Source organism: Brachycentrus maculatus, unplaced genomic scaffold (assembly GCF_059751285.1).
Source record: "Brachycentrus maculatus isolate JH-2025_06_01 unplaced genomic scaffold, ASM5975128v1 h1tg000285l, whole genome shotgun sequence".
Classification (NCBI taxonomy): domain Eukaryota; kingdom Metazoa; phylum Arthropoda; class Insecta; order Trichoptera; family Brachycentridae; genus Brachycentrus; species Brachycentrus maculatus.
The window spans coordinates 396,873-424,655 of NW_028281036.1; the positions used below are offsets into that span (position 1 = coordinate 396,873).

The 27,783-nt window shown below is 34.2% G+C and overlaps 2 protein-coding genes across 2 annotated transcripts in view; one reads left to right on the forward strand and one right to left on the reverse strand.

Annotated features, from left to right (window-relative positions):
- LOC148305109 (uncharacterized) overlaps positions 1 to 16,253 on the reverse strand; it is a 44,834-nt gene extending 28,581 nt beyond the window's left edge. The window contains exon 1 of the mRNA XM_088267190.1: positions 15,609 to 16,253. The gene's annotated coding sequence lies outside the window, so the exon portion shown is untranslated. The remainder of the gene's footprint in view (positions 1 to 15,608) is intronic.
- The window catches only part of Flo2 (flotillin-2), a 547,503-nt gene that overhangs the window by 246,572 nt on the left and 273,148 nt on the right, over positions 1 to 27,783 (forward strand). The window lies entirely within an intron of this gene.

The following is a 27,783-nucleotide window of genomic DNA, read 5'->3' on the forward strand; positions in this document are numbered from 1 at the left end:
CTATACACTGTTATATAAGAAGTGATTTAACTTGGACCTAAAACGTGAATTAACGTATTATCCGACTGAGCATTCTACTGCTCAAAGCGAGAAAAGGTAAGCTTGGTATTTGAAAATGATGCAGGATGCATCGAAACGCGTGTCACAATAGATTTCGAAGAAATAGTGGTATTTACCAAGTAAAACTTCAATAAATAATGTATAGATTTTATCACAGAGTGACTGCTGAGTTAATTAATGAAGCAAATAAAGTCATAAGTAAAGGCCAAGTCATGAACAATTTAGAAAATTTAGAAATACATAAAAAAAAATAATTTTGATAAAACGTTAGTTAATGATATGCTGTTTCAAAATACGTCACCATTATTATCTATGTTTCCTTTTCCAAAAAATCCCGTTCCTTAACCCCCCCCCCCCCGTCTCCTCTATTTATTACCCCATCAACTTATATATATATATATATATATATATATATATATATATATATATATATATATATATATATATATATATATATATATATATATATATATACAGTATCTACTCAATGAATTAGGGCCACGCAGAATTTCGCGCAATTTCTCAATTCAAACAGGAATAACTCAGAGAAAACCTTGAATAAAACAACATTGAATTTTATTTACACATGAACACTTTATTACGCTTAAATTATGCATATATTTTCATATAAATATAGTTAGTATTTAGTATTTCCACCTTTGGCAGAAATAACTGCCTCAATTCTTTTTGGCATACTTAAAATGCACTGTTTTATCATGTTTTTTATTTCTTCGTCTTCTGACCAAATTTTTTGAACATTTTTTTTAGACAGTCTACTGTCGGATTTGGAAATGAGTATACCTTATTTTTTAACATGCTCCATACGTTTTCTATAGGATTAAGGTCCGGAGAATTTCCAGGCCAGGGGAGCAAAGGCAGATTTTTGTTAGACAAAAATTTTATTATTGATTTAGCCCGGTGGCAAGGTGCCCCATCCTGCATGAAGGTGTATGGACCTTCTATTGGGTCGAGTGTATGGTAGAAGGGCAATAAAATTCGTTCGAGGACCTGCTTATAGGAATTTTGGTTCATTGTTCCTTCCACGAAAAACAACGGTCCAGGTAAATTGTTAATAATACATGACCATATCATTGTTGCCGGGGGTTGTTTGATAACTTTTACCACACAGGCCTCATTGTAACGTTCCATTGATGTTCTCCTGACGAATTGACGGCTCTCTGTCACGGCTTCTAACCGGCACTCATCACTAAAGATGACCTGAAAAATAATGAAAATTTAAGTTTAATTCAAATATATAAGTTTATTTACTAAAATGATATGTTGAAAATTCAATTTAAATAAATACCTTTTTCCAATCATCAACCGAGTAATTTCGATGTAGCCTGGCCCATTTTAATCGATCCGCTTTCATTCGTGGTGTCAATTTTGGTACTTTTACAGGGCGCCTGCATTTCAGATTTACTTCGTAAAGACGTCGCCTCAGTGTTGATACCGATATATTTATACCCTCTTCTTCCAATTTTATTTTTAATGTTTTTGCTGATGCACTACGATTTTCTAAGGCACTTTGAACGATTTTTCAATCAGTCCTCGGTGTTGTTTTTCTAATCCTACGACAGTTCTTTCGCCGATTGCTGGTGGCGGGTGACTGATTTTTTATTGATTTTGAAATTATGTCCACTGTTTGACGAGAAACGTTTTCTTTTTTTGAAATTTCTCTATTAGATAGTATTCCTAATTTCAGTAGCACTATAACACTAGACTTTTTTTCCTCAGAAATGTCTTTACTTTTTCCCATTTTGTCCTTTTCAAAAAAAAACACTTGTGTTTACAAAAAAATTTTATACTTTATGAACTAAAATTAAAAATTAAGTTTTTTTCACAAGACACGATAACTATATAACCTCTCTGAACAAAACAACAACCAGAACTCAAGAAACTTCACTAATAAATAAGATAGGACTATTATTTTAACTTTCAACTATCTGTCTACCTGTGCTAATTGGGGACCTTTCTCAGAAAAAGGGTTTGAAATTTTGTAAAGGCTTAAATAATCCAGGTATATTTTACATATTATTGAAGGTAATATACATGATATTAGATGTCAATAGAAAACTTAAAGTATTTATGTAAAATAAATATAATAATCCAAAAGATTTCAGAGTATTCAAAAAAATAATGGGTGGCCCTAATTCATTGAGTAGATACTGTATATATATTCTGTCGAAACTAGTCGTGTGTTATAAAATAAAACTCATTAACTGGTTATGCAAGTGTTTAATTATAAAAAAATATCAAAATTTCATTCAAGTATAATTAATGAAGCTATTTTTATGATTCAACTATTATATATAATTTATATTTGAAGCACTAACCTTGTGATTTTCCATTTTATAATTAAATGCAACAACCAACACAAAAAATAAATCCACTTGAGATCTATCCAAGCTACCGTCAAAATATTTTGAATTTTGTTAAGTAGATAGTGTTTTAGTATTAATCAGTCTTGATAAAGAAGCAGTTAGCTTCGACGAAACCGGTAGACATTATTAAGTTGTAATTAAATATTTATAGCGATTTTAAAACAAAGTTACATTTTATTTTCACTATTATATTATTAGATATTAAACTTATATATTATTAGATATTATACTTGAAAGTGGTCAGGTTAGGAGTCGTAACAATCGGCGGGTATGTATGAGGAGATGCATGAACGTGGAAGAGGCGAAGAATGTATGCAAGGACAGAGTGGTGTGGCGCTCTATTCTCTCTGCCTACCCCTGCGGAGAAGCAGCGTGATGGTTAGTTATTTTTTTTTTATATTAAACTTTGTGATTAGTTTTTACTATCTGATTCTGACATTTGGCTAGACGACCTAAATTTGTATGGGAATCTATTGGATAGGCATTATGAAATCGTAGGTCGCACATACAGACATCTTTCACCTCTTGATTCACAGTCTCGCGTGTTATGTAATGTGATTGATATGTGCTATTATAATTCGCAGACATAATGCTGTTTCCGTATACAAAGTCGTGTGCAAATGCGTGGTAAAATATGGTATAGTACGTTTGCTAAATATTATATTAGACATGTTTACAAACAATTATTACCGTAGAGTTATGAAAGCGCAGGTTGCTTAGAATATTTTCACAATTTTGAAAATGTGAGATCAGTTTTGTTGAGAAATATTGATTTTGTTGATTTCCATACACATTATGTGTGTATGGATACGTTTTATTTTAACATCGCATTTCTGTTATTTTTGACATCTTAACAAAGATGAAGAAGAATATGGAAGTCTGAATCTCGTTTTTTCATCTCACCAATAGATGTCTCTAGTGAAGTCTCTAGTAAAAAAAAAATCCCAAACGAATAGAATAAAATAAATAAATAAATATTGTGTTTTACTAAAAAGGACATATAAAAGATTCAAGATTATTATAATATTGTAATGATTACTAAAAAATGGGACTGCCCCTGGTGTTGATGGTATCCACCCGGAATTCTTGAAATGCAGCGTTACTGGCATTATTGGCCCTTTACACCAATTAATGTCCAGTGTGTGGGAAGAAGAGCGATGCCCTAGAGACTGGGTAAATGGGGAGATTACCGTGTTACATAAGAAGGGTGATCCACTCAACTGTGACAACTACCGCGGCATTACGCTACTCAGCGTACCTGGGAAGGTGCTTGCCCACGTAATCTTGCAGAGAATCCGAGCCCCCATTATGCAGGTGCTCAGAGAAAACCAGGCAGGGTTTCTGCCTGGCAGGTCCTGTGCGGATCAAATCCATAATATTCGCCACATTCTACAGCAGAGCCAGGAATTTAACAGTTCTCTGGCGATGTGTTTTGTAGACTATGAGAAAGCGTTTGATAGTCCGCACAGGCCCACACTCTGGAAAGTACTGGAAGCTTATGGGGTGCCTGCGAAATTAGTGGAGCTAATTAAGTCCCTTCACCTCAATAGTGAATGCCGAATGAGAGTTGACGATGTTGTCACGGATTGGTTTGGGGTCTCTACCGGAGTCAGACAAGGCTGCGTCCTTGCACCGTTTCTCTTCATCATCCTCATGGATTTCATTCTTCGAAAGTCATTACCATCTGACCGAGGTATATCCATCTCCCCCTCCCGGAAACTCTGCGACCTAGAGTACGCAGATGATGCTGTTTTAATTGATGACTCCGTCGAGGGTCTTCAATTGATCGTCGACAGGGTAAATAGGTACTCTACGCACATGGGGCTTACAATAAATGTTGCAAAAACCCATGTGTTGTGCAACAGCTCATGCCTAGATGCCCAACAACCCTTGACGTTGAGTAACCAGCGCATCGAAAGGGTCGAGAGTTTCAAGTACTTGGGAGTGTACGCGACTGAAAATGGCAGCCTTCAAAAGGAACTGGGAGTGCGATTAGGACTCGCTGGGTCCGCATTCAACAGTATGAAGGCTGTCTGGAGATCGGATTTATACTCGGTGAAAACCAAATGCCGCCTATACAATGCCTGCATTGCTCCTGTTCTCTTATACGGCTGTGAAACATGGCACCTTACAAGGGCCCAAAGCAGCCGTGTACTAAGCTTTGAGAACAGGTGTTTGCGGAGAATCTTAGGCGTGCGGCGGTTTGACTTTGTGAGGAATGAAGAGATAAGGCGTAGGACGCAGCAAATCTTGGTCACAACTGTCGTCAAAAAAAGGCGATTCAGTTGGCTTGGCCACGTACTCCGCATGCCTCCTGAGAGCCTTAATCAAGCTTGCCTCTTTTACAAGGCATCAGGTTCGCGCCGCCCAGGACGACCATTGCTGACAATTCGTCGGCAGTTCTCGTCAGAACTTCGCGACGCGGATCTGACTTGGGAGGATGCAAGGGAGCTGGCAGCTGACAGAAAAGCCTGGAGACAGTTTGTGGACTCCATATGCTCCACCTAGGGAGCGGATATGGTTATTATTATTATTAATGATTACTAATAATAAAAAGCTTCTTTTCATCTCACCAATAGACGTCTCTAGTGAAGTTCTAGTGATTCAAGAACAATGTTTCAAAATTGGTTCATATATATATAGAACATCCAAGAATTTGAGTAGTGTGGTTGTCGATAATGGGTAGAATTGGTGAATGTTACACGTGTGTAAAGTGATCACTCAAACCAGCCTATGACGGTATTTAGCCCCGTAAATGCCCAGACTTCCATATGCTTCTTCATCTTTGATGAGATGTCAAAAAATAATATGAAAAATACTCCTATAATTGGAGATAATCCAGATTTGTGAACAAGTATTTGGACACACTCAAAATGTTGTAGATCGCATTTCTAAATCTATTAAGTTTTGTTGGTGTTTTATTAATATTCCTTATTTATGAAATGTATTATACGAAGCAATATATACTTTATGCCCACCTCTATTCAGAACTATTTTACTTCATAAATTACTATGGCTATTTAAGTTATAGTATTATATTCCTTTGCAGTGCAGTGTGGTCTCTTCAATTCGATTTCCTATGGATGATAAAAAAGTCACTAGTATTTTACGGATGCCAGGCTAAACACTTTACCGTCTTGTATTATATTGTCCACCTCCGTAGGTAAAGGTCAGCACGCTCGGCTACCGTTCACGGGTTCAATTCCCAGGGGGTGTCAAATTAATTTAAGTGATTTTTTACTTTAATATTTATTTATTAATATCCTGGATTACTTCCTGAAGTGGGGGGCTGATCACCTTTCTTTTATGTGTTAACGATAAAAATAACACGCGTTTATATGATGCAGTGCCAATTGGAGTGCGGATAATGTTTGAAGAATTATGTAAACACTGCATTATCGAATGCAATGTTCTTTGCACCATTCAAAATTATAAAAAAATATAGTAAAATAATTGTGAGACTGGAATTTGTAATATGTGGGCATCAGTGGCGTGCACAGTTTTTAATCATGGTAGGCAGTAGAGTTGTGTAAGGATATGTCATTGTAGGCACTGGTCGTGTTTCTATATAGAACGCGAGCAATCCAGGGTAAGCACTGCTTTTCTGCCTATTTAGAATGCGCGCCTCTGGTGGGCATGTCAAAACATCGAAATGAATACGGAGGAAGCAGTGAATGTGTGTCAACATAAAGTGGCAAACATTAAATGAGATCTGTTCTCATCCGTGCCTAATAAAGTAAATTAATTTTAATGAATGTGTGGAACTGTTTTTTGTTGTTGTTAATGTTTTGTAGTTGTTGCTGGTAATCTCCATTAAGAAAACGGTCGTTTTCGCTCTTCTGTAAACCATTGAACCTGGTTTCGTAACACCATAATGGCACGTTGATTACCAGTTCTGCCAGCTTGTGGGAGATATGTGGTTTGCGCACGGAAAGGAAAAATCGCATCTGGTCCGCACGTAAGACTGCCTTGTGTACTAACTAAGCGCATTATGTTATTAGGTAACGTAAATGGTCATAATGGACTCGTATTCATATGTGACATGTATGCATATACCGCTGTTTTTCCTTCCGGCTCTAGCGACAATACGAGTGACAACTTTGTCTGAAAGGTTTTCGTGATGTTTTCTTGATTCGTTACATGATAGTTACTTAGAGAGAGAGATCTATTCGGTAACAATAGCCTTAATCTGAAACTTTGGCAAAGAATGGTTACTTGTTATGTTCGGTCAGTACTTTTGTACGGAGTTGAATCGTGGACCCTCAAGATCAGCACTTTGAAGAGATAAGAGACGAAATGTGGCTACATCTTAGAATGCTACTCATTCCATGGACCGATATGATCAGTAACGCAAATCGCTCACTCCTTTCAGTATCAAAAATCGTCAATTTTCAGTTGTGCATGTTTTCGGAATGCCCAGAAAATGTACAGCAAATGGAGAAAAAACCTTCAGGTTATACCTAAAAAGGTCTGTTACACAGTAAAAAGTTCAATAAGTGGCTTGATATTTATTTTTAATACATTGTATTATATTTTTAAACTTTAAAAACGTTCTCCTGAAAAATCAAGTTTTTTGATTTATGACGTTGTTCTAGAAAGGAGTGAGCGAAATGTGCTCCAAAGAGCAAAAGCAGGTAGACAGTTTCTGACTGGTATCAAGGTTTGGAAGATGTCCTATCTGGGCATGTGTTTAGAAGAGAGAAATACGAGCTATTGCACCTCATCATAAAAGGCAAAATGGAGTGTCGACGAGGTGTGAGCAGAGGACAGATCTCCTGGCTCCGGAATATACGAGATTGGACGGGGAACAACAGGACCGTCGAGGCGCTGTTCAGAGCTGCCCATTTGCCCAAGACAAGGACAATTACTCACAAGCTACAGTTGACATCATGGGAACCTGACATGACACGCACAGAATGATAAAAATAGTACTTAGGAATCATTAATGATCAAAGCAAGCGATGAAGATTATAAGTCATAATGACAAACAAGTACATTATACTATATTTGTAAGATGAGAAGACATCAAGTTTTGTTTTTTATTCAAGTACAAGGAACACATCGCACATATCGCTCACTTGTTTCAACAACGTCATATATCAAAAAACTTGATTTTTTAGTAGACAGTTTTTAAAGTTTAAGAATATAATGAAATGAATTTAAAATAAATATCAAGCCACTTTTTGAATTTTTTTACTGTGCCATACATCTTTTTAGGTAAAACCTGAATATTTTTTCTCCATTTGAAAATTATTTAGTTTATATAAAAAAATAATTAAAAAATACCTTTTCTTCAAATTGCAAAAACAACACTTTCTGCCCTGTAGCGGGTAAATATTAGGTTTAAAAAATGCCGCTTTTGCTGGGATATAGTACATTTTCTGGGCATTCCGAAAACATGCACAACTAAAAATTGACGATTTTGGATATATGACGTTGTTGAAAGGAGTGAGCGATATGCATGACAGATCCAACCTACTTTATTACCGATCATAACAGATGACTCTCACATCTGCCAATGTGACTTGATCCTTCCGGCCCTGTAAGGTGTTCCCAAATATACCACAAGTAGTTCAGTGACAATCACTTTTTCTTTGTTTTGTTTTCAAGACAATCTCTCCCATGGTACAAGATTCAACCACACCTACATACATCACCCGCTATTAGACTGTCCCACGCAAATATACGACACATAGAATTAAACAACGCTGATGAAACGGTAGTCTATACTTAAGAAACCCATTAAGATGAAAAAATAAACACATTCTTGGTCTATATTCTTCTCAGAGGTACCATTTTAATGACACAAGTACAACACTGGATCTATTGTTAAAGTAACAAGCGGTACTAATTCGTTGCCCACGTTTTGCAAAGCGAGCAACATTTCTTTTGTCTGCACAGTTTTTTAAGCACAATGATATGATATTTACGTATTCATTAGCGAAAAATGCATGTAAATTAAATGCACTCCGGTCTCACGAACGCGAGCCGTTGGACGCGGAGGTATTTTGAGTAATTGAGATGAAACAAACTGGTGTGTTACAAATCTGCAACACAGATAATAAGCTGGAAATTATTTGGAATGTCACATTGAAATGCACATAAATTAAAATGTAGATCATCGGCTTCAAATGGACTAGAAAACGAATGGTGAGCAAATAGATGAAGGTATTTGAAATAAGCATATCTTTTGACATTTCGCTCACTCCTTTCAAGAACGTCATAAATTGAAAAACTTGATTTTTCAGGAGAACGCTTTTAAAGTTTAAAAATATTATACAATGCATTAAAAATAAATATGAAGCCACTTATTGAACTTTTTACGGTGCAACAGATTTTAGGTAAAACCTGAAGGTTTATTCTACATTTGAAAAATATTTAATATGTTAAAAAAATTATTAAACAATAAAAAATATTAAACAATTTTCTTCAAAATGCAAAAACAACACTTTCTGCTCTATAGCGGGTAAATATTAAGTTTTGAATATTGAAAGCATTAACTTTGTGGATCATCTTCATAAATTATTTCGAGAAATAAAAATACTTTGTATTCTGATCCACTCACATTTTTATTTTTCCAACTAGTTTCGGCAACAACCTGTTGCCCTCTTCAGGGTTACATTTATAACTGTAACCCTGTTATAAATGTAACCCTGAAGAGGGCAACAGGTTGTTGCCGAAACTAGTTGGAAAAATAAAAATGTGAGTGGATCAGAATACAAAGTATTTTTATTTCTCGAAATAATTTGGTAAATATTAAGTTTAAAATATGCCTCTTTTGCTGGGATATAGTACATTTTCTGGGCATTCCAAAAACATGCACAACTGAAAATTGAGGATTTTTGATTTATGACGTTCTTGAACGGAGTGAGCGATTTCAGACTGACTTTTTGTTTTGATTTATTTGGAAAAGTAAATGAAGATCCAAAGGTATGTACAATATTTTCTTGAATGTTTTCCGCAGATACTTTGTGGCACATTTTATAAACTTTATAAAATTAGTCAGTATGTCCGCCTCCGTAGTGTAATGGTCAGCACGGTCGGCTACCGTTCTGGAGGTCCCGGATTCGATTCCCAGGAGGGGCAAATAAATATAAGTGATTTTTTCACTGTAATATTTATTCAATACTACCCTGGACTGGTACCTGAAGCGGAGGGCTGATCACCTTTCCTTCATGTGTAAAACGATCAAGATAATACTCCGTTAATATGAAGCAGTACCTTATGCACCATTGGGGTGCGGATAAGGGTTTTATTATTATTTTATAAAATTAAATAACTTTGTTCTAACCACTTTATCATCAGGGTTTATCCTAATTCAAAAACATTAAAAAACATAAAAATACTGTCACCAAAAAAATTACACACACTCTGTAAAAATCCTAAATGTTAAATTTAAAATTAGAATAAACCCTGATGGTGAAAAGGTTCTTGTCGAAACAGGTGGGTTAAATTCTATTTTAAAAAAGTGGTTATAATTTTTTTTATAAAGTATGTACAATCATTCATAGATCTTTACATTTATTATTATTATTATTAAAATCCGTGCGCCTCCATCTCGTTTCGAATATCCCTTACATTAAAATTGCTTATAACATATTACATGTATGTTTATTGTAATTTCGTGTTTGTTTAGTTATTACACCAAGAAAACATCCTAGCCCGTAAATATATGTTCGATGTAGGTTTCGGCTAAGAAAACAAATTGACCCCAAAAGGTGCGTCACGTGTCGTCTCTCGCCTCGGATTGGGCACAGATCGTGTGTTGATATAACTTTTTGACAAGTCAGAGCAAATTGACATTGTCGGCGGAATGCCGGTCGTTGGTGACATCCGACAATCGGATCTGTCACAACGGTCGTAACCTTGGACGTTGCTAAGTTGACATTATGTATTGTGTGCTGTGTGATGACACTTTACGTAAGAATAACCAACCATCTACGACCTTGGGCACCTCAAATTGTTCTCGAGTCAAGCTATTTCGAGATTCCTTAAAATTTGACACATAAATCCTGTATTCACATCGTCATGTTCTGCACATCGTCCATTACATCCATTTTGTTAACTTGATATCTTGCAATGAAAATTGACGATAATGCTAGGAAAAAATATCGCCCAACCAATAAAAAATAGACAAGTAACCATCTTTTTTCTTCTGCGTGTATCATGCCAGGTCTCTTCGACGTATACATACTATCAGTTGAGAGTAATTGTCCTTGTCTTGGGCAGCTCTAAATAGCGCCTCGACGGGTCTGATTCCCATTTTATCTCATATATTTCGGAGCCAGGAGATCTGTCTTCTGCCCACATCTCGTCGATCTTCTTTTTCGCCTTTAATGATTAGGTGCAATAGCTCGTACTTCTCTCCTTTGATATACACCTTCCAGACTTTGATAGCAGTCAGCAGTCTTCCAACTCTTGCCATATCGGTCCATGAAATGTGTAGCTTCTACGATGTAGTCACATTTCAAATCCTTCTAGACGGTTCATAGTGCTGATCCTGGTTAATTTCTTAGTTGCGTGAATCAGAATAACAACATATTAACAGTTCCGGGTAATCAATTCGTTACAGCTATCGTTCAGCTCAAAATCTGTTAGTCTCCTGACCTTTTTTGACACTTTATACGCCATTTTATTACCTCTATGACACCATAATTATGACGGCCAGACGATGGAATGAATTACCTCTCCTTGTAAAAAATGCACGCTCTCTAATAACTTTTAAGAAACGTCTGAGACATTACTATCTATCATTAGAATCCCAACCGTCCATCAAACCTCATCCCTTAGTTTTTCCCTCTACCTCCTTACCTAAACTCCTTTTTTCCTTTTCCTTCCTTATTATCATCGATTTGCAATTTAAGTTTTCTTTTCAAATGTTCAAGTACCCTCTGATTGCAAACAGCTATATATGGAATCAAACGTTTTGAATAATATCACTAGTCTGTTTTTGGTTGGCTGGAAGATAAGTCTTACCACAAAGCAAATGCCGATACAATAAATAAAATATTTATTTTCTGTACATTAAGTTTTAATAAAAAGCTAAATAATTTAGAAACAGACTTTTTTTTAAACAAAGACGTGTGCATTGCGTTATAATTGGTCTAGTTCATTTTTTCACTTCATGTTATGTTTTTACGTATTTTTTTAAACCCACCAATATACACGGTGACAATAAAAGCCTATGAGGAATGCCCGGCAAACTGTAAATGAGTGATCAACTTGCCCTTAGGCTATACCCAATCACACATAATGTAGAAAGTATGTATGCAAATTAGAACGTCCCAGCATTCCTTAATCTCCAAAAAACGGTCACTCTGAAATGGTTTGGCGTGTTTCAAGGGTACGCGACCAAATCTAGGCCAAAATACGTTATATACGAGTATGGGTGAGTATATGTTCCGCCTGCAGGCATACTTGCAGATTTAATATGCTAGTATAAACTGAAGCTTTGAACAGGTGGACGCTTCAGAGATTACAATTCTTCTCAAATTACAATTCTCGTGACGGAATTGATCATTTGTACTAAAGTTGAACGGACTTATTTTGAAATTGTACGTGCGTCCAGTTCTTCTATTTTTCCTTTCCCTTCTCTACATAATATTATCGTATTTTACTTTTCATTACTTTCGTAATGTTACTTTTTTTTTATCATTTGCTGAGATAAAAAAAAGAACTTTATATTTTTATGTTTATGGCGCATCTGCCTTTTTTGTGATACAGTTTCAACGCTGTTTCAATCATAAACTATTATTCCTTAAAAACGACGCACATCGTCTAGTTTTATATAAGTATATTTTTTAAAATAGCTTAAGCCTGATGTAAAAGAACTGACTAACTTAAGGGGGTATTACGACGTGTTACCGCGCACATTAAAAAAATATATTTTTATCGTTTTTTTTTTTCATTACCTTTCAATAACTCTTTTTTTCAAACCATTTATTTATTTCGAAAAATACTGATTTTTTCAACTGTATTTTAAGGAAAAATTCAATTACGTTATAATTGTGGTTTAAAAGTAAAATTCCTTGCGATTTATCGTACTTTGGACCTTAATAACTGTTCAGTCGTGCTAAAAAAGTATATTATATTTTTCGTAAAAAAGCTTCGCTAGCTTTTACTTTGGGGATGTCTTTTCAAAGCTCATTCAGAAATGGAACGAAATTTTCGTATGGATGTAATTTTGGATGTATGGAACGAAAGTCTAAAGATATGAAAATCAGGGAAGTAAATATATTTTATACGTACAATAATTTAGTTCAAAGGATTCACGAGAAAATGCATAAATTGCGTGCATAGGTTTTTAGAAGCTAAACAATTTGTATGTTCAATTAGTAATGAAAGCGAATGACTCTTCGAGTACAAATGTTCGAGGGACAAGAGATTACCATTGTGTGTGTTTCATGTTTGTTATTTTACGAATTTCACAGTCAACTTCATAACGACAATGTCTGTACGTTTAAATTCGTGGCTGTTTCTGAAAATTTAACTCAAATCTTAACAAACCATCAAAATTGACTGTTCATCTTTATAAACAACGTTTTCCGTTTTCTTCTAACTTTCATAGCATTGTTTGTTTTTCACAATTGAGTTTATGTTTTCAATTAACTCGGATTTTAGGCGATCCACTTTTTCCAACGCCTTACAATGGGTTCAGTAATTACCCTCACCTAAATAATAGACATTTTTCTTTTTTTAATTATATTTTTTCACACGCGAAATGAAGCGATCTGAAAATCGATCATAACGTATTTTTACGCGCAGAGAATTCTCTGATGATGATCTTAGCTTGACTTGCATTTTTCTTAAACGGGTGTCAATCAAAATCTAGTGTTTGAAAAACAATGGAAAGAGCGTGTGACATGTCGGTTTTATGATTTCATCCGCCTTCTCTGGATGCTGTATTGTATGAAGATGTTGTTAATTACTTGGTGTTTACATTACGACTTTGTTTTCCAATATACCATATCGATCACTCCTTTCAAGAACGTCATAAATCAAAAAACTTGGTTTTTCAGGAGATCGTTTTTAAAGTTTAAAAATATAATACAATGTATTAAAAATAAATATCAAGCCACTTATTGAACTTTTTGCTGTGCAACAGATCTTTTTAGATAAAATCTGAATGTTTTTTCCCCATTTGAAAAATATTTAGTATATTTAAAAAAATAATTGAATAAAACATTTTCTTCAAAATGCAAAAACAACACTTTCTGCCCTGTAGCAGGTAAATATTAAGTTAAAATATGCCGTTTTTGCTGGGATATAGTACATTTTCTGGATATTCCGAAAATATGCACAACTAAAAATTGACGATTTTTGATATCGTTGCTGTGTACAAAACAGTAACCAGTATTTTTTCTTAGTGGTGTAATGATTAGCGTGTTTAACTACCGTGATGGAGGCCCCGAGTTCGATTCCCAGGGGGGGGGGAGTGAAAATAAATTTTAGTGATTTTATACTCTAATATTTGTTTAATATTACCCTGGACTGGTCCCTGAGGCGCAGGATTGATCACCTCGTCTACATGTAAGTAACGATCAAGATAACACTGCGTCATTACAATGCAATGCCCTATGCACCATTGGGTGTGGATAAGGGTTAAAAGAATATTGTTTTTGTACTCATGGATTTTTTTATTAATATTCAAAATATTACGTAGTTGCATTTTTCTTATTCTTGAAACACCGTTATTGTATTTTAAAAAAGTTTTTATTCTAAATAAATGTATGGTTTTGCAAAGAAACAGTTATTGAAAGATAAGGAGTTTAAAAAAAGGATGGAAAATATTTATTCGCCTAATTCCAACATTTATTTAAAAAATGTTCATGGACAATACGTGTGACTTCTCGCGCAGCCGGTCGCTTACTGACTGTATATTTAAGAGACACCCTTAAGCGGACTAAGCAACAGCAACGCGCGGTCTGATAGAGCTAGCACATAATAAACTCACTTTATCTGATTGGTCGAAACAATCGACGAGTATGTATGAGGAGATGCATGAACGTGGAAGAGGCGAAGAATGTTTGCAAAGAAAGTGTGGTGTGGCGTTCTATTCTCTCTGCCTACCCCTGCGGGGAAGCGGCGTGATGGTTAGTTAGTTAGTTAGTAAGTTATCTGATTGATTTTACGTTTAATAGCGATGTTTTTGTTTTACGAGCATACCGTACATTTTTATGGGCGATGGAAAGTCCGCTATATAAAATACCATTGAATCTCTTATCTTTTAACCCTTTGAAGACCAAGAGTCTCTGAATCCTACATAAAATCTTAATCATATACTTAAATTAAATTATACATTTGATGTTAAAATCAAACACAGGTTTTTATAATTTACTAGTTTGTATTTAATTGTTAAAAACACTTAAAAATATAATTTGTGACAATCGTTCCGCCTTGTTATGGCATTTTCAAACTACCATAACAAGGCGAAACAATTGTCTCAAATTTTATTTTTATGTGTTGTAAACAATAAAATACAATTTAATGCGATTGATTTTAACATTTCATGTATAAATTAAAATGGAGTTCTACAAATTAAACGCCAAATATAAAAAATATTTATCTGAATTTCAAAAAGGAACTCGCCGTAATTATCGACATTTTTATTAATTATTTTAAAACTATTTTTAACTGTACAATGTTACGTGCTGTCTAAATGTGGGAAAAAATAGTACATTATGAAACGACTGTATAGTTTTTTCTACTTTAATTGTATTTGTCCAATGATCGGGTTTCGTCATTGCCGACATAATCAGACTGGTGATTCAAATTCGTAATTCAAGGAACTCATAGTAAAGAATATAACTTTTACATGGGAAAGGAAATGGAGAAGGATCAGTATGTAATATATGAAATGAAAAGGAAAATAGTAGCAAATGTTAGGTCACTCGGGGTTGCATACCTGTATCCGCATCAACTTAGGCGAGCTATCGCGAACATGTATATGTATGTTTACAGGATAATAAAACTAACAAAATCACTATCACGCCGCTTCTCTGCAGGGGTAAGCAGAGAGAATAGACAGCGACATCACTGTTTTTGCAATAGTCTTCGTTTCTTCCACACACACATGCATATTCTAATATCCGCCATGTATATATATTATATAAATTAATATTTAATGCGTTATATGGCTTAAATATGAAAATATTATTATTTTACCTTTGCTGCGTATCCACATTAATTCCATTGTAATAATTGGCGTTGGCGCGAAACTCGGAAAAAGAAACAATCACAGTTTTCCGGATGTAATCCGGAAACAGCGGAGCTCCCGCGCGATTCCAATTCCTCGCGAATCACACTCTCTTCACGAAGTAATCCAACACAAGTCTACACAATAGTAATTATAATTCGTATCAAGAATTTCAATTCACTTATCGAACCCGCGAATATAACGGTTTATTTTGAAAATCGAACGTTTCAAATCAAGGTATGACGTTTATTTTTAAATTCGAAAAATTCCAATCAAAGTATGACGTTTAATTTGAAAATCGAACGTTTCCAATCAAGGTATGACGTTTATTTTGAAAATCGAACGATTCCAATCAAGGTATGATGTTTATTTTCAATGTTCGCGTGTTTTCGTATTTCGAACGCCGACGTCCGTCAGATGAGTCGGTGTTGCCGCTAATAAAAAGTGATCGCTTTAAAATCGCCGAACTCCTACCGCCGCAATTCAAATAATCGCGTTCCGAATCGTCGGCTCCGTCTGAATATCGACGCGCGCTTGTTTTGTGATTACGCGGGAGTTGGAAATTAAAAATATGATATGATAATAGTGCTTTTGCCGACGGTTCGCGCGCTACTATCGCCATCCACTTCTGATGACTTTCGTTTTCGCGGGATACGAACCATTTTCTTCCGTTTGCGACGGAGCGAGCGAGACGGCGCTATTCGATCAAAACTAGAACTTAAGTCCATCGGGCAAATTGTACCCATTTGTAAAAAAAAATCGTTTTATTTTTTTTTGTTCGTAGTTGGCTACTGCCCTTTTGATGCGGTGGCGTTGTACTCGTTACTGGATTGTATTCGTGTATACGAGACGTTTAAATTTTAAAGTAAAAGCTCCCAAGCGAGCAGGTGCGCGAGTGGGATGCAATATCACGTAGTTGTTAATCAGGGGAGGTGGATTTCCGGTCGGGTTTTGAAAATTGGATTAAAAAAAATCTGCAAATGTCAAATAGTTTAAAAAACCTTTTGTTTGTATTTTATTGCAGATTTTTCCTGTCCACCATTAAAACAATTTTTTCGCGTTTTTGTTTTGTATCAATTAAATTTTTGACGTACCGTAGAACGGGGCTACTTGAACTTTGATGTGTTACTTGAGCCCAGTACAAAAAAATATTTAGATCGTAGTATCGATCGAAGTATCGTGACAATAAGTGTCACCTGTCAGGGAAACAATGAATCATGTCGGATCGTTAAATATTGTAGACCAAATACAATTTTTTTTGTACTGGGCTCAAGTAAAACATCAAAGTTCAAGTAGCCCCGTTCTATGGTACTAATATATTTTTTAATCTTTGAAATACTACCTAAACATCACGCCGCTTCCCCGCAGGGGTAGGCACAAAGGATGGAACGCCGCACTTTTCTTCCTGACATACACTCCTCGCCTCCTTCACATCCATACATCTAGTCATACATACCCTCCGATTACGCAGACTTTTGACACCACCAGCTTTTAGGTTCTGAATTAATTACTTACTTATGAATTACGACGAAAATAAAAAGTTTTTTTTTGTTATATAAAAGAAAATTAAAGAATTTTCAATAGATTTGTTTTGGACGAGTCAAAATCTTTATTCGCAAATCTAGGTTTGTTTACCTTATAATGAGTTACATATTTATATTTCTACATAGTTAAAGAATAATATGGAATTCTGGGTATTTACAGGGCTTACGACCGACATGTCTGGTTTAAGTGATCATTTTAACACGTGTAACAACATTCGCCATTCTACCAGTGATTGAAAACCACACTACTCAAATTTCGAAAGTTGTATTCATCTATCAATTGACGCCTTATTTCACATGCAACCTTCTACAGTTATATCTACGGATATTTTTCAATAGTTTTAAAAAAATGTAAATATAATTTTTAAAGGCCTATATTTTGTCCGCCTCCGTAGTGTAATGGTCAGCACGCTCGGCTACCGTTCTGGAGGTCCCGGGTTCGATTCCCAAGGGGGGTAAAATAAATATAAGTGATTTTTTCCCTGTCATATTTATTCAATATTACCCTGGACTGGTACCTGAAGCGGAGGGCTGATCACCTTTCCTTCATGTGTAAACCATCAAGATAACACTGCGTTTATGACGCAGTGCCCTATGCACCATTGGGGTGCGGATAAGGGTTTATTATTATTATATTTTGTTACCCCTGGCCGTGAAAGAGTAACACGTGCTGATAAATCTCCTTTCTCTTTCATTCTCTTTCAAGCTCTTAGCACTTTTCAGACATATTTGTATTAATATTTATGATTTTAAGCTTTCTTATACATATTTTAATGGTGGAAGATTCTGAATACGGTAATGTGATTTAAATACAGTATTTTTGATATACAGTAATTTTATTTACTGTAACTCCAATCATATTATCTTATTATGTTGTTATTAAGCAAATTATTTTGTAGTATAATTTCCATATCATCACGATTTCACCTAGATATTTCAAGAGGTATATAATAAAATAAAACATTTCTAACTAACTAACTAACTAACCATCACGCCGCTTCCCCGCAGGGGTAGGCAGAGAGAATAGAGCGCCACACCACTCTGTCCTTGCAAACATTCTTCGCCTCTTCCACGTTCATGCATCTCGTACATATCCGCCGATTGTTACGACTCCTAACCTGACCACTTTCAAGTATTTGGCATACCTGATCGTGCCATGCTTTTCTCGGTCTTCCTCTGCTTCTTTTCCCACTAACATTCGCCTCATAAATTTGTTTTACCGTTCTTTCCTCACTCATTCGTTTCACATGTCCAAACCATCTCAACACACCTTTCTTGATTTTATCGATAACGCTTATCTCAGCTTTGCATTCCTTTCTTATTTCACTATTCGCACATCTATCATACATCGTTTTGTCGCACATTCTTCTGAGAGATCGCATTTCGACTGCATTCAGTCTACTTTCATCCTTCTTCTGCCAACTCCATGTTTCACTTCCATACATTAGAGTTGGAACCTGGACTCCGTTGTGCACTGCCAGTTTAGTGAATTAGGATTCTTTATCAAAATGAAAATTTCATGTAAAGCTGACGAGTGGTGACCGTACAGCAATTTCACTATACACAAAGTTGGTACATAATTAGGTTCCGCCGATAGGTTTTTATTTGCTATTACTGATTTCAATGCACCATTCACTTTGTTCCCAGCATTTCTTAAATATTTAAATAAATTAAATTGTAATAGATTTATATTATCCACTGACACTTCGTGATGGAATTGCATTTTTAATTTATTATTAGATTAAAACCAATATTTTTAGCTTTTCCACTTTTTTATTTGACCAGCGACCGGGTTTCGTCGTTACCGACATCATCAGACTGGTGAGAGGCTATACAAATTGTTATGTTATATATAAAAGAAGGCAGGAGTTGATAACCATGATTTGATATAATTTTATGAGAAATTAATTTAATTTGAGTGAATTTAAGTATTGTATGATATTTAAAATATTTTTTATAAAGGTTTTTTTTTGTATTGAAAGCACGATTTTATATATAACATAACAATTTGTATAGCCTTATGCCTATATGCCTTCTTTTATATATAACATAACAATTTGTATAGCCTCTCACCAGTCTGATGATGTCGGTAACGACGAAACCCGGTCGCTGGTCAAATAAAAAAGTGGAAAAGCTAAAAATATTGGTTTTAATCTAATAATAAATTAAATTGTAATAAATAATTCATGTAATTTGAGATGTTATTTATTGATTTGGCGTTTACTTTGCGGAATAACAAGACGATTTAAATTGTATTTAGACCACTTTTTAATTTCTTAACGTAAAAACTTAAAAACCACTAGTTTATTTAGATTTTTGAAATTTAAACACGACATGTTTCGAAAACTTTATACGTTGTCACATATACGGTTTTCGAAACTGGTCGTGTTTATGTACATTAAAAAATCAAAAGTATATATCTCATAGAAGTGTTTTATTTTTGTTTTTCACATTAGTTTGAAAATGCTATAACAAGGCAAACAACAGTCACAAATTTTATTTTTGAGTTTTTTTTTTAAATAAAATACAATTTTGTAGACATAAAATCATTGTTTGATTTTAACATTTAATAAATAAAATTTATTATTGTATTTAAAGTTAAAGCACATAATTTAAAATGCAAAATTACGATAAATTTTTTTTTTGTATTATGATGGTTAGCACGTGTGATTTTTCACTAAACTAAAAATTTAACCATGTAACAATCACACCGCTTCCCCGCAGGGGTAGGCAGAGAGAATAGAACGCCACCACAATCCGTCTTTGCAAACAATCTTGCCTCTTCCACATTTACGCATCTCCTCATACATACCAGTCGATTATCCCGACTCCTGACCTGGCAACTTTCAAGTATTTGAAATACTTGATGGTGTCAATTTTTCCTCGGTCCTCCATTACCAACCACATTCGCTTCTTAAAATTGTTTTATTGATTCATATATCCAAACCATCTCAACATACCTGTCTTATTTTGTAATTTTTCATTTGGTTATTTATTAATATCACCCTAGATCGGTACCCGAAGCGCAAAAATGATCACGTTTAAGAATCAAATTAATCAGCTGTCACATGTCGATGTATAAATTAGGACCCAGTTAGGGATCCAAAATGAATGAACTGAAAAAATACTTTATAGAAAGATATTTGTGTAAGTGATTCGTTATATTTTGTCATTTGTTTCTTTTAAGTACGCTTCTTACCTTATGATTTTTTTAAATATCCTATTTACTAGACCCGTTTATTACATAATATTTTATATTTTGCCTTGAGTTAGTTTTGTTCAATTTTTTATCTTTCTTATTTGTGGTTCAGTCTAACTAACTAACTAACTAACCATCACGCCGCTTCCCCGCAGGGGTAGGCAGAGAGAATCGAACGCCACACCACTCTGTGTTTGCAAACATTCTTCGCCTCTTCCACATTCATGCATCTCCTCATACATACCCGACGATTATTACGACTCCTGACCCGGCCGCTTTCAAGTATTTGACATACCTGATTGTGCCAGGTCTTCCTCTGCTTCTTTTTCCAACTACATTCGCCACCTTAATTTGTTTAACCGTTCTTTCCCCACTCATACGTTCCACATGTCCAAACCAAACCTGTTTACCTTAATCCCATATCCCAAAATGAGAAATGGAATATTATATAAAGGATTTACACGTATGTATGTAATATGTTTTGAAATAAATAAAAAATAAAAATCTAGCTCTAACTACGTTTTTTGTTACGGTGGAATTTCAGGTCGATTGTGAGAAGGGAAAGTGTGTCAAAATCGCCATCGTTTTGAACGATAAGTCGATACCCCATGGTCAAACAAATAAAGTTCTTAAAATCATAAAAAAAGGAGATTAAATATTAAACAGTGTTATACAGAGTGGCACAAAATTAATCAACTAATCAGAAGATACAACATTTTGAGTGTGTCCAAATACTTGTTCACTACCTCCAATTATAGGAGTTATTTTCATATTATTTTTTAACATCTCATCAAAGATGAAGAAGAATATGGAAGTCTGGGCATTTAAAAAATAATATGAAAATAACTCCTATAATTGGAGGTAATCCAGATTTTGTGAACAAGTATTTGGACATACTCAAAATGTTGTAAATAAATTATCTGGTCAACTTATAAGCTTAATAATAAAAATGAAAATGGTGTTTTCTGGCGTTTCTCATGTGTATGATTATAATTCAGGAATCGGACCTCACATACTAATACAAGAGTTTCTGCTTAGTAAAAAGCTTCTTTACATCTCACCAATAGATGTCTCTAGTGAAGTTCTAGTGATTCAAGAACAAGGTTTCTGAATTGGTTCATATATATATAGAACTTCCAAGAATTTGAATAGTGTGGTTGTCAATAATGGGTAGAATTGGTGAATGTTACACGTGTGTAAAGTGATCACTTAAACCAGCCTATGACGGTCGTCAGCCCCGTAAATGCCCAGACTTCCATATTCTTCTTCATCTTTGATGAGATGTTAAAAAATAATTATCAGAAGATATTATCATTTGTGCAAATGGCGTTATACGTCAATCATATTTTACATTCGCGAACAAGACAATTGCAGACTAAAAAATGTATTGATAAAACGGGCACAGATGTTATTCAACACTGGCGGAAGCCACTTGTCGGATTTCATCTTTTCCACTTAAAACAACAACAAAAAAATGCAAAGATCGAAATAAATATTTACATACTTAATTCAAAGTCATTTTTTGCATTTGATAAAAAAGTTATTCAAAAACAAAATTGAATGATACATTTTGCGCCACTTAAATTTGTTTGCAGCTAGGTCTTGTTCACAAATAACCAATTTTAAATGAAAAACAATTATCACTTCAGTTTATTTTATGACGCGCTCTCCTTACCATCCATTGTTAACTTTGTGTAATAACACTTTTTTAAACACTTTTTACACCGGTAGTCACAAATAAGTGTTTAAAAAAGTGGTATTACACAAAGTAAACAATGGATGGTAAGGAGAGTGTTTTATTACCATACCACAAAGTTATCAATGCTTTTAATAAACAAAATATTTTATTATGACGACTAGTTTCGGAAGCTATACTTTCATCATCAGGTCTAAATATAAACTGTTTACATTTAGACCTGAAGACGGTCGTCATAAAATAAATTCAAGTGGTAAAAAAAAAGTGTTTTTCATTTAAAATTTTATCATGTCTTACCACAAAGTGAATGCCGAAACAACGAATAAAACACAAATATCAAATTTAATCGAAGTACTACGCCATTTGCCAAAATTATTACATCTTCCGATAGGGTGATTATTCTGCGCCACCCTGTATTAATTACATAGATTTGGCCAAGGTGAATCAGTGGATTCTTGCGAAATACATGCAGTTTTTAGCATAATACAACGCCTATACTGTGTACACATACCGTGCATACTGGTATAATAAATTCGCGACCTATTAAACAAGGTAAATTTGCGATTAACACATTGACTGCCAGTGTCAGCCACTAGTGGCCAACGAGACGCAATAGGGTATTATCACTCGGGAGGAATATCTAATTTAACAATAATATATTCGAATATCTAATTATACCGGTTTATTGTTTTTACATTTTGCCATGTATTAGTATTGGTTACTTATTTTTTTAAAGTCTTTTTGTTACTTTATTATTTGTGTTCCAGTCTTGTTAACCATAATCCCATGTCCCAAGCAAAATGAGAAATAGAAATTACTCATCGGAAATATTATATGTATATATGACTTATGTATGTAATATGTTTTGAAATAAATAAATAACATACTCAACCCATAAAGGATTGTGTAAGGCTCGTTTTGTGTTTATAACAGCCGATATAATCAATATTTTCATTCATCACTTTATTTTGCAAAATTCACCCCCGTGAAAACGTTGTTTTCTTATGTTGGTAACGCATGACGTCACAGAAACGAATCCACACTACTACTATTGCAACTTTTTAAAGCAGATACATAAAGGGATACGCCGCATAACACACCCGATGACGTAAAATTTGATGACGTATAGCGGTGTCAGTTTTTCGTTTTATTCAAATGTGTAAAGTTTAAACCATAATATCTCCCTTTCTTTTCTACAGATTTCAATGATAATGTTACCGATAGTCTTGTGATTTTTCATATTAATTTATACGCCAATAATAACACATCATGAGATTGATTCATTGAAATGCCTTGTGTCGGCCACCGGTGGCCGACACTGGCATTCAACGTGTTATGGTAGCCTTTCCATTACTGGTCCAGTAATGGAACACTGACACAATGGAGTAAATTTCGATATATTTATTTGCCCTAATTGTGTGTTCATTAAAAGTACAATATATAGGTTTTTTTACTTCAAATTAAACGTTTAACCAATCAAATAGGACGCTTTATAAAACATATTGGACGTTATAGTGTATTGTATAAAAAAGTATAATTTTTACAAATATATTAATATTAGTATTTCGCGTACCGTCAGTGTGAATATCTGTTCACACATCTTCTATTCGTAAGACTAGCAAGTAAGTGCGTTAGCGTCAAGTTGGCAACTCGTAGTCTGTGCGCGCGGCGCGCTGTCGTAGTCTGTGCGCGCGATGTGTTTTCACGAAGTTTTCAGACAAGATTTCCAATACTACTTCGAATCATGAGTACTTTGAATACGGATTTTACTCGAACAAGCACTTTTTGTTTTGTCCACCTCTGTAGTAGTACGTTAGAAAAGTCTGTCCTGACTTTAATAATTGATTTATTTTTTCATTACTCAAAATTAATTTAAATGAGGTAAACGTAATTCGGTCACTCGATTATTTCATCATTAATCATTCGATTATTTTAAAAATATTAGTTATCGGCAATCGTTCCTTTATCCCGTCACACCATCTATGATTAAATTATAAAAGTTACGACGCAGTGTCCTCTAGCGGATTATTTTAAAAACAAAAGTGTGTTGGTTTGAATCTCTGCTAATATTTTCCCTCACCTTCGAAAGGTGGCGCTACAAGTGGACGTAAAAAGCAACCTCGATCGGCGTATGTAGAGAACCTTAAAAGCGGTTGCTCTCACCTGTTACTGAGGACATCTGTGGTTCTCGAAACTGGTCGTGTTTACGTTAATAAAGTCAAAAAGTGGTATTATACAAGTGTTTTATTTTTATATTGAAATTAACTTGAATGCGACATATCGCTCACTCCTTTCAAGAACGTCATCAAAAAACTTGGTTTTTCAGGAAATCGTTTTTAAAGTTTAAAAATATAATACAATGTATTAAAAATAAATATCAAGCCACTTATTGAACTTTTTACTGTGCAACAGATCATTTTAGCTAAAACCTGAAGGTTTTTTCTCCATTTGAAAAATATTTAAATAAATTAATTAAATAATACATTTTCTTCAAAATGCAAAAATAACATATCTGCCCTGTAGCGGGTAAATATTAAGTTAAAATATGCCTTTTTTGCTGGGATATGGTACATTTTCTGGGCATTCTGAATACACGACTAACTGAAAATTGTCGATTTTTTTATTTATGACGTTCTTGAAAGGAGTGAGCGATATGTAGGTTGGTTCTGCATTCATATGACGAGTTGTCCGTTATTCATATTATGTATTTGTATTCTAGCTGAATTATAAAGTAATTGTTGATGATACTTAAAAAAATAATACTTAGTCATTATCGTCGCCTGAGGTCACAATGTATTTGAGTTTATCGATACTTAACTATAAATATATCAATTATTCTTTTCCTGAAACATTATAAAATAAAAATAAAACTTGTTTTTAACCACTTTTATTTTTGGTACTTTTCTCCAGCAAGTTTCGACAAGCACCTTTTCATCTTCAGGGATGGATATGTATCTAACTTATCACTGTGAAATTCATAGTAGGGTTAGTAGACGGGATAAAGGATTGTGTGATTAAAACGAGGTTTGAAGTGAGAGGAGTTGAAGACGTTGAGTTTTTTTTATAATTTCTAGTAATAGGGAAAATATTAAAAATAGGGTTTTGCCTTAAATTCTATTGTACTTGAATTCAATAGTGTTTAAATTACTTTTTAATATTTTTTAATTATGAAATCTCTAAATTGTGTAACGAGCTGGTTGAGTAAAAAGATTACGTTTTTTTACCAACTCACCAACTATGAATATTTCATTGTTTTATGTTTAGTGCATACCCATCCCTGAAGATGAAAAGGTGCATGTCAAAACCGGTTAGAGAAAGGTACTTAAAATAAAAGTTATTTTTTGACATCTAATCAAAGATGAAGAAGAATACGGAAGTCGGGGCATTTACGGGGCTTCATTTTTTGCCAAGACTTCCATATTCTTCTTCATCTTTGATCAAATGTCAAGAAATAATATGAAAATAACTCCTGTAATTGGAGACAATTCAGATTTCGTTAACAAGTATATGGACATACTCAAAATGTTGTAAAATAAAAGTGGTTAAAAACGTAGCTTTAGTTGCAATTTTTAAGTTTTATAAAATGTACAAGAAAGTATCTGAAAAAAAAAACATTAAAAAATTTTTTTTTTTTCGTTCAGCTTTTATTTCTTTTGAGATCTGCGGAGACATATTAATACAGTATCTACTCAATGAATTAGGGCCACCCATTATTTTTTTGAATACTCTGAAATCTTTTGGATTATTATATTTATTTTACATAAATACTTTAAGTTTTCTATTGACATCTAATATCATGTATATTACCTTCAATAATATGTAAAATATACCTGGATTATTTAAGCCTTTACAAAATTTCAAACCCTTTTTCTGAGAAAGGTCCCTAATTAGCACAGGTAGACAGATAGTTGAAAGTTCAAAAAATAGTCCTATCTCATTTATTAGTGAAGTTTCTTGAGTTCTGGTTGTTGTTTTGTTCAGAGAGGTTATATAGTTATCGTGTCTTGTGAAAAAAACTTAATTTTTAATTTTAGTTCATAAAGTATAAAAATTTTTTGTAAGCACAAGTGTTTTTTTTGAAAAGGGCAAAATGGGAAAAAGTAAAGACATTTCTGAGGAAAAAAAGTCTAGTGTTATAGTGCTACTGAAATTAGGAATACTATCTAATAGAGAAATTTCAAAAAAAGAAAACGTTTCTCGTCAAACAGTGGACAGAATTTCAAAATCAATAAAAAATCAGTCACCCGCCACCAGCAATCGGCGAAAGAACTGTCGTAGGATTAGAAAAACAACACCGAGGACTGATCGAAAAATCGTTCAAAGTGCCTTAGAAAACCGTAGTGCATCAGCAAAAACGTTAAAAATAAAATTGGAAGAAGAGGGTATAAATATATCGGTATCAACACTGAGGCGACGTCTTTACGAAATAAATCTGAAATGCAGGCGCCCTGTAAAAGTACCAAAATTGACACCACGAATGAAAGCGGATCGATTAAAATGGGCCAGGCTACATCGAAATTACTCGGTAGATGATTGGAAAAAGGTATTTATTTAAATTGAATTTTCAACATATCATTTTAGTAAATAAACTTATATATTTGAATTAAACTTAAATTTTCATTATTTTTCAGGTCATCTTTAGTGATGAGTGCCGGTTAGAAGCCGTGACAGAGAGCCGTCGATTCGTCAGGAGAACACCAATGGAACGTTACAATGAGGCCTGTGTGGTAAAAGTTATCAAACACCCCCCTGCAACAATGATATGGTCATGTATTATTAACAATTTACCTGGGCCGTTGTTTTTCGTGGAAGGAACAATGAACCAAAATTCCTATAATCAGGTCCTCGAACGAATTTTATTGCCCTTCTACCATACACTCGACCCAACAGAAGGTCCATACACCTTCATGCAGGATGGGGCACCTTGCCACCGGGCTAAATCAATAATAAAATTTTTGTCTAACAAAAATCTGCCTTTGCTCCCCTGGCCTGGAAATTCTCCGGACCTTAATCCTATAGAAAACGTATGGAGCATGTTAAAAAATAAGGTATACTCATTTCCAAATCCGACAGTAGACTGTCTAAAAAAAATATTCAAAAAATTTGGTCAGAAGACGAAGAAATAAAAAAATGATAAAACAGTGCATTTTAAGTATGCCAAAAAGAATTGAGGCAGTTATTTCTGCCAAAGGTGGAAATACTAAATACTATCTATATTTATATGAAAATATATGCATAATTTAAGCGTAATAAAGTGTTCATGTGTAAATAAAATTCAATGTTGTTTTATTCAAGGTTTTCTCTGAGTTTTTCCTGTTTGAATTGAGAAAATGCGCGAAATTCTGCGTGGCCCTAATTCATTGAGTAGATACTGTATGTATCTTTAGCTACATAATAATATGTTTTACTCGTAAAATATTGATTTATCGATATTTAACCTCATGCTAATTTCTTGCAATATCATCAGTAATAATCTATCTTACACGTACTATGTCATTACTTATGCTTACGCAGAATAAGTAGGTGCAATCCATAAGTTTATATGGTTACAAGTTAGTTATTTTTTGTAAATGAGTTTTTTCAATGAAAAATACAATAATTTGAAAATACAATAATTTCCAAGAATTTGAGTAGTGTGGTTGTCAATAATGGGTAGAATTGGTGAATGTTACACGTGTGTAAAGTGATCACTTAAACCAGCCTAT